We start from the raw sequence: 11,894 nt of genomic DNA, 5'->3' as shown, positions 1-11,894 counted from the left end.
ATATAATAATAGATATTTAACTAAATATCGCTAACTTGGGAAAATATTCAAATTCAAACATGAAGTCAAGTTCTACTGAATGTATTTTACTTTTGTATTACGGTAAAGACATGATCATAAGCTAAATGTTCATTTGAGATTTTCTGTGTTTCTGACTGAAAATACTCTAATTCAGTCTTTAAAATCTTGCGTTTTAGAAATAAAGGGTTCACTTGATTTTATTTGTGTGGTGTGTATGTGTGTATATGCACCCGTGTGCATGTGCATGCATGCATTTTTGTGTGTGCATGTGCACATGCGTGTGCTTGTGCGTGTGTGTATGCAGGTACTCTAAATGCACTGGATCTGGAATTACACGCAGTTGCGAACTGAAGAGCCAGGTTTTGTAACTGACTGGGATCTTTTTTTCCAGAAAAAGAGGCTCACTCTACTCCGTTTCTCCATTACTCAAGCCTTTTCATTTCCTTTCTTTTTTTCTGAAACAAGATCTCATGTAAACAAACTAGCCTAGATTGTGCTAGAATAACATTCAAAAAAATCAATTGGGTATAAGATCTCGTAAGGAGGCATTCAAACTCCGTGAGTAAATGTCACCCAGTCAGTATCGACACTCAGTCTAAATACAAATATAGCAATATACCTAACTCACTTTCACATTAAAATAACAATGAAATATTAGTTTGATTTGTTGAACAGTTCAAATTAGATTCAGAAAATAAATATTTTTTTCATGTTTAAGTTTATGAAAACTCTGTAGCAAAGCCTGTTCTAGTTAAGCTGCCGGTAGTCTGGGTGGCCATAAATAATTTCGTAAAGTGTATTATTTTCCTTTTAGGCTCAGAAATCTACTTTCTCGGAGTTGTAGAGCCTGGATAGGGTGACGTGAAGGTTCTGTTGATTCAATTCCTTTGTAAAACGTTCTATTTGTCTCCTTGGTGGCTGTCTTCCTACTGTCACATCACAGAGCCAAGAGAGGTAGGTCTCTATCTTTCTTCATTTGAAGGACAAAAAAAAAACAAAAAAACAAAAAAAAAACCTATTATAATGGGCCTTATATATTTATGATACTACTGAACCTTAATTACTTCTGTCCAAGCTTCATCAGCAAGTAGTAATATTGTTAGTTAGCTAGATCTCCATGATATAGGTCCTTCCCATATATATGGAAGAACAATAAGAATAGAAACTGAGTGTTTATAGGCCCCTCACAGAGAAGAGCTGAAACACCAAGTTCTTTGTGTCCCTTTGCCCATTAACTCCACCCATGTCCTCATGTCTCACTGTGGATAGTAAAAGATCAGACTGGAGAGTGATGGTGACTGTCGCTTTCAGTCGTGTAGGTAGCATGTACGGAGGTCTAGATTTTCAATATACTCATAGAAATTAGTGTACCCAACTCCACAGATTAACGTATATTAACACATACTTAGGTATATCCTCATTAAAATAGCTTTATGGTATATAGTTAATTATATATTAATATTTTCACATATCAGTGTGTCTTCAGATCACAGACCGACACCAGCGATGAGAAGGTCGATCCTTTGAGGACACTAGAACCCACGTCTCTGGAAGACTGCATTCTTTCTTTAGATCAGAGCAGGGCCTCAGGGATCACACATTATTCACTTGAAAGTTTCATGAAGATGTTTATTATATTTTTCACTCTTTTTCGACCTTACCAGGGACTTGCACGTTCTTTGTAAGAACTCTGAATTGAACTACGTCTTGTGCCTACCCATCCAAGGGTTTCCGGTAAGCTTCGAGCTTGTGTCGCTCTTCCCGTCAGCTTCCCGAGTAGCTGAGATTTTAGGTCTGCACTCCAGACCCAGTTTTATTAGCTATAAAAAGTGCTCCGATCCCTCTGCAATAACATTTATGTTTCATTTTTATTTATTTATTTCATTTTATCGCATTTATTTTTTTTCTAGCTATGACATGGTTTATCTTTTTCTAGGGTTTTTCATAGACTGCTATATGGTTTTCTGAGTTTGATAAAATCTAACTCACTTGATTTTTCCGTATATGCATCATTCTTTTGATTGGAAGTCTAAGAATACTTCATCCAACCCACGATGTCAAAGATTTCCCCCTGCATCCTCTAAATATCTAATTCTATGCCACGTTTTGTGTTAATTTTATATACAATATGAGGTTTAGATGTGCTAAGGTTACCATTGTTAAGTTGAGAATGTCTAGAATCACTGTGGAGACAAACCCCTAGGAGAGATTATTCAGATTGTGGTAATGGAACTAAAAAACACTACACTACTTAGCATCGAGCAGACCTTAAATGAACTTAAAGCAGATATGAGCTGAGGACAAGCACCCATCCCCCACTGCTCCCCGTGACAACCATGTAACCAGCTGAATTAAACTCCTGTCACTGTGGTTTTCACATTCTGACAAATTGTCCCTTGAAACTGTGAGGCAAAGTGAACTCTTTCTTCTTTCGTTCGCTTTTGTCGCGTATTTTATAACTAAGATTGGAAAAGTCAATAAAATTGAAATTATTCTTTTCTGTTGTGTTTTTAATCATTGGATCCTGAGGAACAGGAAGTGTTCTACTAGTAAGCTACTTCCAAAGTTATTGTTTTTTCCTGAGTAACCCATCCCTGGCCCATCTGCCTAAGAGCCATCCTTCTCCATTGGTTTGCTTCTGTCAAATGGTGAAAACTAGCCTCCCTTCTGTAAAATTAGTTTTTATTTTTTCTGTTGCATTGCTCTTTATGTCCATAGGAACATTTCATGTTTTATACAAATATACACATTTTGTCAACAATATTGATCTTTGCTCTTATATCAGACTCCTGAACTGATATCGACATTTATTGGATTAATTTCTATAGCAACTGTATTTTGCCCTTTTATAAAAACTTCACAATTTAGAGAAATTAGTAAGGAAAATACATTCTTAATGGACGTTGAGAACGTGTTTAAGTGCACTGAAATGCTAACATTCTTGATGGAGACCTGGGCTCCCTTTATAAGGACGGTTATTCAGGACTCAGTCTATTTGCAGGGTCCTCATATGAATTGGGGAAGGAGAAAGGGAAAATCCACCAAGTCAGTGTGTCAGCCAAAGCAATCAAGCTGATTAATAAGGTGAGAGATTTCACAGCCAGATCACCCTAAAACCCTATTACACATTTAAATAAATAAGTAATATAATCACTTATATCTGTATATGTTAATATTTCTTTGAATTAAATTTACAAGTATTTGGCTAAAATGCACCATGAAATGGATATAATTGTATTTAGTGTATTGTGTATACATATATATATATACACTAAATATATATATGTGTGTGTATACATATATATATGTGTGTGTGTATATATATATACATATATATATTTGTGTTTAGCTATTAATTGACTAAATATTACTGGACATACATTGTGTTATGTGCAGTTATAATTGATAATATCAGAACAAAGGAACAATAATAGCTCAATGTGTGTTATGATAAATTGATTCACATAACTAATTTAGAATACATTTAACTATAAGGAAAATAATCAAATAGATTGAGGAAACGATAAAGCTATGAACAAACCTTCAATGTGAGATTTGAATATAGTGCTGTGAGTTATGAATAAAAGTGAAAAAAGGGGCTTATCAACATGGATACGATTCAGTGATTCATTTAAGTATAAATCAAACTAGCATAGAGGTTTACTGGGTAAAAAATGTTTATCTATTCTCTGTCTAAGGCAAGTTTAGCAACTCAGAGAGCAACTTTCTGCTATTAGATAATGTGTTTATACCAAGTTATTTCCAATAATGGGACAAAGCAATTGCTACTTTATAACTCCATCAAATTCTTCTTATTCTTCCCCAGCATCTGTTTGCAATAGGTACCATTATCTTTCACAGGTCAGTTCTTATTGGCAAGAAAATTATAGTAAATCATTTTTTTCCTGTTTGCACAGTTTATGGAAGTTACAACTTTCACTGAACAAATTGGCACTATAAACACCCATATGTTAAGGGAATGTAAGTATCTGCTTTTGTGCGGATTCAGGAAGCAAAAATCTAATTTGGCTAAAACGAACACAGACACTGCACCTCAGTCAACAGATTAATCATTTGAGGACCAGGAAATCAAGTCCCAAGTCCTGCTTCTCATCACTATGAATCTCCATTGCTTAAAACATGAGTATTGATTGTAAACAGTATACAGCAATAAGCAACTCTTCAGAACTATGCATTAAAAGAAGTGTAATTGCTATAGTGATATTGTTTATTGTTTTTGAGTAACTCAAAATGATGGTGACATGTTTGCATCTAATCACCTTGCTACATTCAAAGAAACAGCAATATCACCGTGAAAGTGCCTGACAGATGTTTGCTTCTGTTTATATTTTACAGATGAGGGTGCTCAGGCTGGGCAAGTTAAACTCCGAAGACATCTTCAAGGTCACATAAAGTAGAGTTCTAGTTCGTTCAAAAGGATGGAAATTTAGTGAAGCGTAACCTGGGAGAGAGAAACGGGACTTTCTGTAGGATGCACCGACTGTTAGAAAAGGTCGCCGGGACCATTTTGAGTACCACGCTGAAACAACAGCAAGTTTTTGACATTTTGTTGCAATGTTTCTGGATAAATTGGAATATTGAAATGATGGTTAGGGACACATAGAGTACGGCACAGAAAACTCAAATCAAATCTATATTGTTATTCTCCGTTTCCTAGAGTAGTGCAGTCTAAAAATTCAAAATTGTATTGCTAATTCATCTATTTTTTTGTCTAACATTTCTCTTCTGTATATCACAAAATGCTTTAGTAACCTGAAAGATGCAGAAACTCTGCATAGCTTGTAGAAAGCCTTTCCACTGAGACTGCATTCGCAATCCAGTAATAGTCTAACACCTCCATTAGCTGGCAGACATAGTCACGACATTTTTGTTGTGGTTGATGTTATAGCAGCTCTCAGAGGCTAGGATGCAAATATTATGTATGTTTCTCTATCAAAGCAAATAATTTTAAATGCATCAATTTATAATAGTAGCAAGGTAAGATATCAACTTTCTATTATCATGATTAGCTCATGTCATTTGTTAAATAATTATACTTAGAATTTTGACACAATGTTTTCTCCTAGATCAGCATATTTGATATCCTTAAAAGGATATAGAAATGGACAGTGAATTACATTGAGAATCTCCAATGCTTGTAAACATCCAGATTTAGTTAAGTATGAGCTCTTAAATGATAAGATTCAGAGGTTACAGAGAGAGAGAGTTATCATAGGAGAATGTTTTGGGAGGCACTTGAATGCATAAAGTTCCCTTGACAAAGACCCCATTAATATGTTTCTGATGGATATGTAAAAATTCACGTGGAAACGTGGCCTGAATATTTTATATTCAGTCTTTTGGCTCTAAGTAAATCTGAAGAGATTTTTTGTAAAGATTTTTATCTGTAGATTTTTTTCAGTTATTAAGGTATTGTTTTCATAGCCCTAACCCTAAGTTGAGCTGAATTCATATTATTTAACAAAACTTCTTATTAATAAGAATAACATTCTATTGAATTTCTCTCTTATCTAAATAAATACTTTTGTATCTAAAGAAGTGGATGTTATAAATATTTTAGATCCTGGGAGCATTGATTTTTTTCATCTTTAATTTATTATTTCCTCTCTTGTTTTATTTGTTGTGGGTCTATGGAGAATCTTTTTCTGATACTTATTTAGTTGAGATTTGATGAAAGTAATTTTGTGTAAGGTTTATATCTCATTTCTGTTCAGACATACTTATTGAAAAGTTCTCTTATTGTAATCTTTTAAAAACACCACTTAAAAAGCTGAGGAAAGTTCTGGATCCTTAGTCATCAACCCGAGGCACCTTGACAGGTCGGTGTTTAGAATTCATGGTAAGTGAAGAAACCATATGGTTTTGCACTTCTTGATTTATGTTGTCACTGTGAGCCTCCTTGGGGATGGGAATTAGGCTCTGCTATGTCAATGTGTGTTCTGTTCTAACTTCCTGAAGACACCTTCAGTGAAGAGAAGTAACAGAGTGCATGACAGAACTCTTTAGCTCATGGTTATCCAGCTCAAAAGTGATCCTATTAACCACTTGCTTGTTGTTAACCATGGCCCTGTTCTCAGGATTGGTGTTTTCGTCTGACTCCAATCACACTTACAGGCAAATGGAGCGTGTGTTGCAAAACAAAGTTAACTTTGTGGAAAGGAAAACGAAACAAAGAACTCTTTTTAAAAGGGGGAGGGAATGTGGGTTTTTTTCTTTTTTCTTTTCTTTTGTTTTTCTTTCTGGCTTTCTTTCTATTTTATTCCTTTATTGGATATTTTATTTATATACATTTCAAATGCTATCCCCTTTCCCAGTTTCCCCTTCAGAAACCCCCTATCCCATCCTCCCTCCGCCATAGAAGCAAGGCATGGTCTTCAGTTGTGAGTTTTTGTGGGTTGTCTTTGCGAGTGTGTGTGTGTGGGGGGGCTTGTTGCTTAGTACGTTTTTTTTTCTTTGTTTGGTTTGTTTGCCCACTTGTTGTTTAGAGCGAGAGAGAAAGAAAAGCCTTGTTAGGTTGAGCGAGAGAGAAAGAAAAGCCTTGTTAGGTTGTGAGGTGTCGTTATGGTAATAGAATAAACCATAAGAGAGTAGGACAGCATGAAGCAGGTAGTCTACTGTTTCGTCGGCAGTTACATCAACCGTCACGCGGATCGCTATCGAGTAGCTTTTGTGGAGGAGCCTTTCCACATAGCCTGTGATGAAAGTCCTAATTTCAGTCTTCATAGGACCTTACTTATCCTAAATATGTAGTCATATTTTGTAACAATAATTCTTTACTCTTCATAAAGAACTGGTCAGTGGCCACATAGTAAAACTTTCTTGAACTTGAAATTCTCAGTTCTATCAACCAAGCAGACCTCCCAGGGACTAAACCACTATCCAAACAAGTGTACAGACCCATGGCTCCAGCCGCGTATATAGCAGAGGATGGCCTTGTTGGGCACCAACAGGAGGGGAAACCCTTGATCCGGCCAAGGTTCGACTGCCCAGTGTAGGGAAATGTCAAGGCAGTGAGGCAGGAAGAGTGGGTGGATGGGTAGGGGGATGCCCTCATAAAAGAAGGGGGAGGAGGGATAGGGATAGGGGTTGGTTAATGGACAGAAAACAGGGAAAGGGGATAACATTTGAAATGTAAATTTTAAAAAAAGGGGGAGGAATCCTCATACAATTTGTTCTTCTTGGTGTATTACTGGTGAATGATAACAAAGTTATAGGGCAGGTACTCAAATGTACAGGCTTGCTTATTTTGAACAGTCATCCTATCCTGTTAACCTATTTTCTGTCACTCTGAAGTTACTCTATAAACTGTATATTTCTCAACATTTGAGTTCATAATGCAACTTACTGTCCATTAGACTCCCCTGTGAAAGAGACCTGACAAAGAAGTGCTACCTCTTTTTGGAGAAATGACTCTGTGCGCAGAAAATCATTCAGTATCAGACACACACATCAGTAAAACTCTCCATAATACTCTTGGATATTACTGATGATGAACGTGTTTCTTGGTTTCTAAATGTATTCGATGAGTCTAACTTCACCACATAGTGTGACTGTTGTTCTTTGGGTTGGGTAATGGTAATTTGACTCATGAAGATAATTTGCCTTTATTCGGTTATTTTTTTCTTTGTTTGCTCAATTCTTTATTCACTGTGTTCACTATGTGAATTTATTCCAACATAGTTTAAATGTATTGAGCATATTTCAGCAACTAAAAGGGAAGTTACTCACAGGTTAACGGGACTTTGTCAAATTGCGAAGCACCAACTGCTCCCATTTTGCCCTGCCATAGCCTAGTTGATCCTTGCTTTCTTTTCATTTGTATTAGCTTGGTTTTCAGGTTATTTTTGATAATATGCATATTCTCTAGTTTCAATTTCAGGTTTGCATAGGTCTTAATGTAAAGTCAGAGTTTATATTTCATTTGAGAAATTATACTGTCTATATTTTCTCATATTTTCCTATACATTACAGAGTGTAAATTTCAGTCATATTTGAAATCTGGGGTATGAAAAACTCTTTAAATATTGAGACATTTTAGAATTTTATTTGCTTCTTTTCTCTGTTTGATTGTTATTGTTTATGTTATAATTTTAAATTCCTACAAATGCAATATATATGCATATATATATGTACACACACACAATTACTTTTTACTTATAACCACAGACAAAGTATATTATAGTTTAACACTAAAATATTGGCAAACTGGTTTTCTATTAGTAAGATAGATAAATAATTGTTCTCTTGAGAGAATGTAGTTAAGACAGAATCTGTACATTTGATTTTGATATGGGAATTAATGTTTTAGAGGTTTCTGTTTAATTTCAAAATTGCCTTTTGTAACTACTGATTCTGGACCCCAAGTACTCACAGAGTGCACAGTTGACAAAACAACTGAACTGAAAAAGTGTTAACATCTTTTCCTTAGAAAAGAATGCCGTGCTTTCGCTATATGAAGAATTAACTCACATATGAAGAGAAGTCTTACCATTCCATGCTTTACCAAAGCTATCTGAACTACTAGTTGAGAAAAGCATGGCCCCCAAAGAAGCAGCATGGAGGGATATGACTGGTAATGCAATACCAGGGGAATGTCAACGTTTCAGAGTTAGAGACAGAATTGAAAAGGACATTGACACTGTATAAAGAAATTTAGGATACATCAATGGGGAAAAGACCTAACTTAGCTGCCCAGTAACAGAATTACGCCACAAAACCAAAAGCTTGCCTTCCATCCACAGTACTAGGAGACTTACTTTAAATTCTAAGTCAGAATATTGGACATTTCTTGAGATCATATTATATAACAACCACAAATGAGAATTCTTGGAGAAAAGTTGGTGGAACAATTTCTAGGAAAGAAAGGATAATTCTGTCAAGTAGCTACAGCTATAATTCTATTTTAAAGTATTACTATAAAGTAAATCTTTAATTTTCTCATTGAGATTATTGGTATCATAACATATATTTAAAGGATTTTCAAAATACCACTTTATATTTAGCTTCACTTTTGATTAAAATCAAGTATTTGATTGGTGCTATATGTTATTTTAATAATTTTTTTGATTTTGTTCACATGTAATCTTCTATGAGCCATATATGTATTGCAGACTATTTAGAAACTCCACGAAGCTCAGAAGGGATCTATACAGGAGCTAAAAATATTTAGAAAAGTAAGAAGTTGGTACCATGGAAAATTTTATGAGATTAAAAATTTGGTTTATATAAATTTTAACTTTTTAGAAAAGAGATGTGCTATATTTTATGGAAAGTTGTTTTAGATATATTAGAGAAGAGTTGAATGACTCAAATAGAGACTACATCGCCATAAATGAAGGCAGAATTTCCTTTGATGATAAGTATATGTTCTAAATCTTTGACATACCTCAATTTTGTCTAAAACATTGACAATCTGTTCATTATTGTAATGTCAACCTTATCTGTCATTCTGCTTTTCTATGGCTATTTCTTTAGCTAATAGTTCCAATATTTTCAGCGAAACATAGAATGCAAAACCCCATTTGTTTACTTTATTGAATGATTTCTGTACTTACATTTCAAGCATCCACTTTTCTAGTTCCCATCTGTCCCATCCCCCACCCCCCATCCCCCTGCTGCAATGAGGATGTTCTCCCTTCTACCCACCCATTCCCACCTACCCACTCCCACCTCAACAGCCTGGCATTCCACTACACTGGGGGAACAATTTCCTCTATGAATATCTATGCAAAAACACTCAATAAAATTCTTGCAAACAAAATCCAAGAACATACCAAATGATCATTCACCACAATCAGGTAGGCTTCATCCCAAGGATGCAGGGATGGTTCAATATATGGAAATCCATCAGTGTAATCCACTGTGTAAACAAACTCAAAGGAAAAAACACATGATCATCTCATTAGATACTGAGAAAGCATATGACAAAATTCAACACCCCTGCATGATAAAAGTCTTGGAAAGATCAGGAATTCAAGGCCTACACCTAAAAATAGTAAAAGCAATATACAGCAAAGTAGTAGTCAACATCAAACTAAATGGAGAGAAACTTGAAGCAATTCCACTAAAATCAGGGACTAGACAAGGCTGCCCACTCTCTCCCTACATATTCAATACAATACTTAAAGTCCTAGCCAGAGCAATTAGACAACAGAAAGAGGTCAAGTCAAAGGGATACAAATTGGAAAGGAAGAAGTCAAAATATCACTATTTGCAGATGATGGGATAGTAGTTTCAGTGACCACAGAAATTACACCAGAGAACTCCTAAACCTGTTGAACAACTTCAGCAAAGTGACTGTAGAAAATAAACTCAAAGAAATCAGTCACCTTCCTCTACTCAAAGGATAAAGAGGCCGAGAAAGAAATTAGGGAAATGACACCCTTCACAATTGCCACAAATAATATAAAATACTTTGATGTGACTCTAACCAAGCAAGTGAAAGATCTGTATGACAAGGACTTCACGTCTCTGAAGAAATAAATAGAAGATCTCAGTAGATGGAAAGATCTCCCATTCTCATGAATTGGCAGGTTTAAGATTGTAAAAATGGCCATCTTGCTGGAAGCAATTTACAGATTCAGTGAAATCCCCATCAAAATTCCCACTCTTCATAAAGTTAGAAATAGCAATTTGCAAATTAATTTGGAATAACAAGAAAATCTAGGATAGTGACAACTATTCTCAACAACTTAACTCTTTTATTGTCAATAAAAGAACTTCTAGGAGAATCAGTATCCCTGACCTCAAGCTGTATTACAGAACAACCATGATAAAAACTGCATGATATTGGTACAGAGACAGGCAGGTAGATCAATTGAATAGAAATGAACTCACACACCTATGATCACTTATTCTTTGACAAAGGAGCTAAAACCATCTAGTGGAAAAAAGACAGCATTTTCAACAAATAGTGCTGGTTCAACTGGAGGTCAGCTTGTAGAAGAATGCAAATCAATCCATTCTTATCCCCTGAACAACTCTTAAATACAAGTGGATCAAAGACCTCCACATCAAACCAGATATACTCAAACTAATAGAAGAAAAAGTAGTGAAAAGCCTTGAACACATGGGCACTGGGGAAAATTTCCAGAACAAAACACCAATGGCTTATGTTCTAAGATCAAGAATTGATGAATCAGACCTCATAAAATTGCAAAGCTTGTGTAAGGCAAAGGACACATTCAATAGGACAAAAGAGAAACCAAAGACTGGGAAAAGATTGCCTGTCCTATATCCAATAGAGGGGTATAATATATGCAAAACACATTCTTAATATGTGAGTTAATTATTGATAGACCCAAAGAATATTTTTAAAAGTAAAATTTTAAAAGTTCTAGTAAATGGTAATATTGCAAAATCTTATCACAACAAAATCAAATGTTCATTTAATTTTTTCTTCATTTATTGATTTCATTTTCTATTTGTTTCTTTCCTTCTACCCCATGTCATGAATTGTATTAATGTCAGCAGAAATCTTGATTTAGGTGTTTTAGTTTTCTTTTTGAACTAGGATTTCTGCTAGATGATCATAAGTAAACTGTGATGGCGAATGTCAGCTCTGAAATACTGATGTGACTTTCTCAGGCAATAAGTGCTTGGGGCTAACAGGTACTCTGAATGCTTCTAGTAATTCTTTTCCTGTCTTAACTGAAAGGGCAGACAGAGCTTTCTCAGTAGAAACAATTGCACTTCTTGGACTTGTAGAGTGGTATATTCTTCTGAACCCTGTCCTACATGGATGTGAGTTAGTTTTCCATTACAGTGTCAATGTTAAAGAACTATTATTTCTTTTCTTTTCTTGGATATTTTTATTTACATTTCAAATATTATTTCCCCTCTGGAAATCTCCT

General features: G+C 35.1%; 1 long non-coding RNA gene across 1 annotated transcript in view; it reads left to right on the top strand.

Moving 5' to 3' along the window:
• Window positions 1-953: 953 nt before the first annotated feature.
• The window catches only part of LOC148003870 (uncharacterized), a 37,589-nt gene continuing 26,648 nt past the window's right edge, over window positions 954-11,894 (top strand). The window contains exons 1-4 of the long non-coding RNA XR_015629988.1: window positions 954-975; window positions 1,686-1,755; window positions 4,378-4,572; window positions 5,813-5,881. This is a non-coding gene — a long non-coding RNA (uncharacterized LOC148003870). The remainder of the gene's footprint in view (window positions 976-1,685; window positions 1,756-4,377; window positions 4,573-5,812; window positions 5,882-11,894) is intronic.

This window comes from Rattus norvegicus, chromosome 9 (genome assembly GCF_021556685.1).
Source record: "Rattus norvegicus strain SHRSP/BbbUtx chromosome 9, alternate assembly SHRSP_T2T, whole genome shotgun sequence".
Lineage (NCBI taxonomy): Eukaryota > Metazoa > Chordata > Mammalia > Rodentia > Muridae > Rattus > Rattus norvegicus.
This window is presented reverse-complemented; position numbering and strand designations above follow the sequence as displayed.